Genomic DNA, 7,285 nt, shown 5'->3' on the forward strand with positions numbered 1-7,285 from the left:
ATTCAAGAAATAATAAAGAAACTTACTCAGAATGAAAGCAAGTGACCCCAAGCAGTAATTCAAATCCATGCAGTAAAAACAAAGAGCATGAATAAAGATAATTATGTAATTTTAAAAGACAATATAAATGCTTCTGTGTTCTTTCTTCTCTTAACTGATTTAAAAAGCAATTGTATAAACTGGTATGTATAAAATTGTACGGTCGGGCCAATGGCATATGGAAATACAATATATTTGACAGTAACAGCACAAAGGAGGTGGGTGGGAGAAAAGCTGTCTTGTAGTAACAAAATGACACCTATTGGTACCCTGATCCACTGAAACAAATGAAGAAGACCAGAAATAGGAGATAAGGCTAACATAACAAACTGTATGAATATATAACTGATCTGTTTTACCAGCTTTATGAATAGACATAAAATTATATAAAGTAATAATTATAACAATGTATTGTTGTGTTTGTAACATTTGTAGATGCAATATGGAGAACAATAATACCCAAAAAGGAGGAAGAAGGAATAGTCATACCGGAGTAAGTTTCTTCACTGGAATTAAGTTAATAAAGTTAGTTCTGGTAAGTTATGGTGTCTATGGTAAGCCGTGGAGCAACTACCAAAAAAATAACTCAAAGCGATATAATAAAAAAATTAAAGGAACCAACTATTAATGTTAAATAGAATATATTTACTGAAATAAAGAACAGTGGAACAAAAAGATATGAGCCATATAGAGGACAAAAACTAAAATAGCAGATGCAAATCCAACTATGTCAATAATAACACTAAATATGAATAGATTTAAATACTCCAATGAAAAGGCAGAGATTGTCAGACTGGATTAATAAAGCAATATGCAACTATATGCATCTACAGGACAGATACTTGAGATTCAAAGACACAAATTGGTTGAAAGTAAAAGGATGGAAAAATATATATCATTCAGACAGAAACCATAAGCAAGCTGGAGTGGTTATACTGATATCAGGCAAAATAAAATTTAAGAGAAAAAAGTGTTACTAAAGATAAAGAGGAACATTTTATAATGTTAAAAGCATCAATCAATCATGAAGATATAATTATTATTATATATATTATATATATAATAATCTGTTCTCAGATGTATATATTATATATATATAGGAGATAAGGCTAACATAACAAACTGTATGAATATATAATTGATCTGTTTTACCAGCTTTATGAATAGACATATTCATGTCTGAGAACAGATCCTCAAAATACATGAACCAAAAACTAAAGAACTAAAAGGGAAAATAAATGATTCAATAAGAGTAGCTGGAGACTTCACCACCTGCTTTCCATAACGGCTAGAAAAACTAGTCAGAAGATCAGTGAGAAAATAGAAGACCTGAGCAATCCTATCAAACAAACAACCCTAACAGACATTTATAAAACAGTCTACCCGAAAGAGCAGAAGGCACGTTCTTCTCAAAATACATGAAACATACTCCAGAAAAGCCTGTATATGAAGCCATAAAATGAGACTCAACAAATCTAAAAGTATTGAAATAATAATCATATAGTGTATAGTCTCTGACCACAATGGAATGGAGTTAGAAATCAATAACAAGAAAATTTGGGAAATTCATAATTCCCAATATGGGAAATATGTAGAAATTAAACTATGCACTCTAAGTAACCAATGACTCAGAGGAATGATCAAAAGAGAAATAAGAAAATGCTTTGAGATGAATGAAAACAAAAGCACAACATTCCAAAACTTAGGGGATGCAGCTAAAGCAGTGCTTCGAAGAAAATTTATAGCTGTAAATACCTGTACAGATTCAACACAAACCCTATCATACTTCTAACTAGCTTCTTTGCAGAAATGAGAGACTCAACCTATAATTCATATGCAAATGCATATGATAAGCAAGTAATTATCAGTTGGTCGAACATTACATAAAAAGAAGCACAGGGGTTCTTGGGCTGCATGACAAGGGCAGAAACATGCTAGCTCCAAAGTGTTTACCTGAACAGGAAATTCCCGGATCTCAGTGGCATTGTCTCAAGGTCAACTCACCTGTTAGCTGAGTCCCTCCATGGGTGAGAAGCACGTGGGGCCAGTCAGGCTGTTTTTAAATATAGCCCTTCTCACCAAAGTCACACTCTCACCCAATTTCAGCATAAAAGGAAATGGAGAAATGGACCCTCTTCCACAATGCTGTTAGAATTTAAATAGATAGGGGCACCTGGGTAGCTCAGTCGGTTAAGCTTCTGATTCTTGATCTCAGCTCGGGTCTTGATCTCAGGGTCGTGAGATTGAGCCCCACATCAGGCTCCAAGCTCAGTGAAGAGTCTGGTAAAATTTCTCTCTCCCTCTCCCTCTGCCCTTCCCTGAGCTCACTTGGCATCCCTGTGCTCACTTGGCATGCATGCTCTCTCTCTCTCAAATAAGCAAATCTTTTAAAAAATAAAATAAATAAAAGGTATTTCTATTATTTAAAATATAGGGCACAACCAGTATAACAAAGATTCAAATATGTGGCTTAACGAAGTAGAAATTTTATAGATAGAAGGATTCTCTCTTAGTTAACAGTTCAAATAATCCAAGGCTGAGAAAGGGGGGTTGAGTGTTAGTATTGGGAACTCAAGTACCTTCTATCTTCTTGCTCTGCAATTTTTAGGTTTGTCCACAAGAACAAAGAAGACTCATTATGACCACATGCCAGACCTTAGGAAGGGAGAGAGAGGGAGAGGGCACACTCCTTTCCTTTTAAAGGCATGAATGAGCAAGTGGTGGCATGCATCATTTCTGTTTCTATCCCAATGGTCTGAACCTAATTTAAGGGTCATACCAAGAAAGAGTAGAAAATGTAATCCTCAGTTGGACAGCCAAGGACCCAGCTTAAATGGCTATCGCCAAAGAAACAATGGGAGAATGGATGCTCGAGGGACAAGGGCAGTGTCCGCACCACTGTTAGTGGATCTAGTTATTAGAAAGTTCTATGATCACTGAACTGAACCTGCCTCCCTGACATCACCCGTTGGTCGTAATCTGCCCCTGGAGTCAAGCATAAATTGATCTCTTTTTCTACATGATAGCCTTGCATATATTTGAAGACACTGTAATTTCTCCCTAAGACATTTCTAGGCTAACGTTCTTAATTTCCTTCTTTATTTTTCATATGGCATGTTTTTCAAATTCTCATGACCTTGTCCAGTGTATTCTGTACACACTCTCAAGGAACTCTTCAGATAACGTGAATAAAAAGGACTATCATTTTTCCTGTTCTGAAGAGTATATTTCAATTAATATAGCCTTAGATTGTGTTTTAACAACTGAGTTTTACCACTGACACCTGCAGAGTTTGAGATCAGTGGAAGAACACAATTCTCTTTATCTCAGATCTAGCTCAAGTTAGGTCCCCATCTTACAGTCATGCAATTGATTTTATGAACTTTAATGTACTACCGGTATATTTATCCTTATTATTTTTCATTGTATACTTTTAGCCTAAGTTTCTACGATGTCAATAAGATTTCATCTCCTAATCTATTATTACTTATAACTTTCAGCATAGATTTTTAAAAAAATTTAAGCAAGTTACAAAACCAAAACAAGTATTAACTCTAGAAAAATACAAAAGGTTGTACAACAAAGGAAACAATAATGGTATACTGCTCTTAATTCCTAGTAGTATACTCTCAGTATACTACTATAATGAATAGTAATTAATGCTATTTATGCTGCTATGACAATAAAAGTACTGAACACAAATTAACAAGTTGAGATGAAAAATAACGCAAGAGATGAAAAGAGAGGAATCTAGGAGCATGAAATCCTCAACTTCTTTTATTCTTCTTCTTCTTCTTATTATTATTATGTTATGTTAATCACCATACATTACATCATTAGTTTTTGATGTAGTGAAATCCTCAACTTCTAAAATAGAAGAATAGATATCACTTAAATTTGTAAACCAAGATATAATAGTATCAGCAAATTATTTATAAACAGAAATAAATCCCAGAAGAAATAGCTTATAATTTGAAAGTAAATGCATCTGAAGAGTGGGGCTGTGGACAGGAGGCATGCAGGCAGGGGGCAGCATCCTTTGCTTCTTTCCATTCAGCACCATTTGGCTTTTTTTGTTTTGTTTTGTTTTGTTTTGTTTTTACTCTGTGCATTTATTACTTTGTTAAAAATAAACATTGATTTAAAAAAAAGAAACAGCTTAATTAGAACTGCTTAATAAACCCCCATCTAGGAATCTATTAATTACGTTTTATGTGTCATTATCTAACATTTTAGAACAGGAAGGGGAAAGATGCCATTTTCTACACAATATAACACTGCATTTGGTATGGAGTTATCACTTATGTCAAGGAGATAAATTTAATCACCCCTTTGGTGTCCTATTGTTATGAAGTGACAAAGTTAATGCAATTTGCTCAGTACTCTTGTTCCATTATTAATGTGTCACTCAGAATAAGGCTCTAATTTTGTGAAATGACTTAATTTTTGTTCTAGTTTTTGAAATCATCATTTCTGCCAGTTGACTTCCAAAAAAAAAATCAGAAATTTGAATGAGAAGTAGTTCAGATCCAATTCCCTAAATTGTTTTAGCTCAAGAGGGAAGAAAAACCAAACTTTTCTTGGTGAGGAAATTTACTTTCATTTATTGCTCCTAAAAATAATATTGTACCTTATAAACCCAAGTGCTAGGAAACCTAGTGACCACCTAATCCAGACTCTTCATCTGTCACCTAAGTAAACTGAGGCAGTGAGAAAAGTCACTGAATTATATCAGTATTGTAATGATGCTAAAAGGAGCCCATTTTTTTCAGTGACCCAATTTTCTAACTACCTATTCTATTTTGGTGCTTTGGATTTTGGCTTAGGTTGTAAGAGAGCCTGGATCCTGTCTTTGGTTTGCCCCAAATGTTATATGCTAATTAGTATTCATTATTTAGCAGATATTTACTTGGCCTCTATAGTGTGTGAAAGACAGTGGATTAACCAGTGAACCTAATTCACTCTTTTGAGAAAGAACTTGGGTATTTACATGTAAGACCTGGGACTCTGCATTCCTTTGCTGACCCTTGCAGAGTGTATAAACACTCCATGTACTCAGGTGGATTGAGGTGTTCAGAGGAATCTGTTTCAGGCCTCCAGCCCCTGGGGAAGAAGACAACAATTCCCCAGAACAATAGACAATGGCCCCACAGCAGTGTTGCTGCAGCGAATGTGGGAAGGGTAGGGTTTCACAAGAAGTACCAGACACCAAAGGTAAATGTATGCCCTTGGGAATCTTCACAGCTGTCATTGTGTGCATGCAAAGAAGCCTGGGCTGACTGTGTGATGTGAAACCTCTCTCAGTCTTTATAGTATGGAGTGGCAGAAGAGGGTAAACATGATCATATGGACAGTGATGCTTTGAATGATGTGGAAATATAAAGTAACTCCTGTTCAGATCATTTTCTCTTTGCTGTTATTATGGTGATGCTGGGGAAGCATCATGGAAAGACCCCAGGCTTTGGGACCAGACAAACCTGAGTTCAAATCCCATCTTCACACCTTACCCCAAGGAGACAATACAGATCACTTAAGGGCCTGCTCTGAGCTTCAGTTTCCCCTTCTAAGAGACAGAGATCCTGTCCACCTAACATGTGGGAAAAGCTTCTGACACACAGCAAGCAACCCATTAATGGGAGCTATTAAAGTTATGTTTGTGGAACTCTAGTAGGATTCAGTATAAAACTTGTAGGCTGGGAAAATGTCATTAAGATTCCTTAAAAAAAATTTTTTTTTTTCTGAAGAAACGATCATTTTCCTAACTCTGCTGGTAAGCTCTTGTTCCTAAGCAACTTGCAGACTCGACCCAGGTTAGTGACAGGAGTCTGAGTTGTCATTGCCAGCAAGAGATCATGTCCTGGTTTATCACCCATCCCCAGAGTTCTACCAGCTAGACAAGTGAACACCTCTGTGACCTGGGAAGCAAGAGGCGGTCAATATTTTTTCTGCCTGTGAAGTACTTTTTCCTGGTCTCTAACTGGTATTTACCCTAAACCAAATCGGTGTACAGCACTGTTCAGTTAGCTGTCTTTCATACGGGCTGCAACCCACCATTATCGGGGGATGGAGAAACAGTAACCAAGGGATAGGAAGGAGGCGAGGGGTTCTCAAGGGCAGGAAGGGCCAGAGGACAGAAGAAGTTGCTGTTCAACTGGTTTATAACATTGAAAATGTTATGAACTTTCTTAAGAATCAGAATGGAAAGAGAAAGACATGAAGGGCATTTCAGCTTATCTAGGTGTGGGGGTCTTTCCAAAGAGAGTAAGTGCCCCTGCTTCTGGGGATCCGAGTTATTTCTGTGCTCTGATCACTTGTGCAATGGGATGCTGGCACCTTGCATCCTCAGCTCAGAGCTCTCAAACACTCCCCAGGGCAGTCTCAAAGAACAATTATGGTGGCCCTCTAGGGTTCCTGAGGGTCCTGGGGAACTGTGGGTAGAGGATTTGGAGGCAAGGACTTGAAGCAGAAGCCCGGCCAGTGTCCCCTCCAGCCCTGATGACGGCCTTCTAGGCTGAGGTCCTAGACCCGCTTAGGACACTCATGTATTACCCCTCATTATGCTTCTTGGGGTTTGCAACCCCTGGCACTTTTGGGACAATATCCAACTGGGTCCAACTCTCAGGAATAGATGCCCCCAGACTCAGGACCCCTTTCCATATCTCTTCCTCATTCCCTTTTTTGGCCTCACTCTCAAAAGCCCTTATTCTTCTCATTCACTTTTTTTTTTTTAACTGTAAAAGTGCTCAGTGGTTCCCCCAAAGAGTTGGATGGTTGGTAGATGGACTAAAAAGTCTGTACTGGCCTTAGCAACACCCGAAAACTTGTTTATCTTCACATGGGGGTTGGGGAGGACTCAATTCCTAGAAACACAAGTTGATGTTTTGCCAGAGTAAAACAGTGCTTCCAACCCTTTCTGATGAGTCATCATCTACCAGGGATGGACAAAAAAACTTTTTGCTACAGATGACAAAACATAAGCAAAACAGAAACAGTCAAAAGAACCCCCATACAATAGGCTCTTAATGGGCCGCCCTGCGAACTAAGCTTTCCATGGGTTACCTTGTATACGTTTCTATAAATGCTTCTTCTGCCCTATAAGAAGAGGGCACAATCAATTGCCTCTTCTAAGAAGAGGGCACAGAAATGTGTCCTTCTCATCCTCTTTCCTGTCCCTTGTCACTGAGCTTCGTACCTTATCCCTAACAAATGCTCAGTAAATATCCGAAGGCCCTGCTCATATCTTTTT

The sequence above is a fragment of the Eumetopias jubatus genome, unplaced genomic scaffold (genome assembly GCF_037043125.1).
Source record: "Eumetopias jubatus isolate StellerSeaLion01/CBP00866 unplaced genomic scaffold, mEumJub1_p1.0 scaffold_13, whole genome shotgun sequence".
NCBI lineage: Eukaryota > Metazoa > Chordata > Mammalia > Carnivora > Otariidae > Eumetopias > Eumetopias jubatus.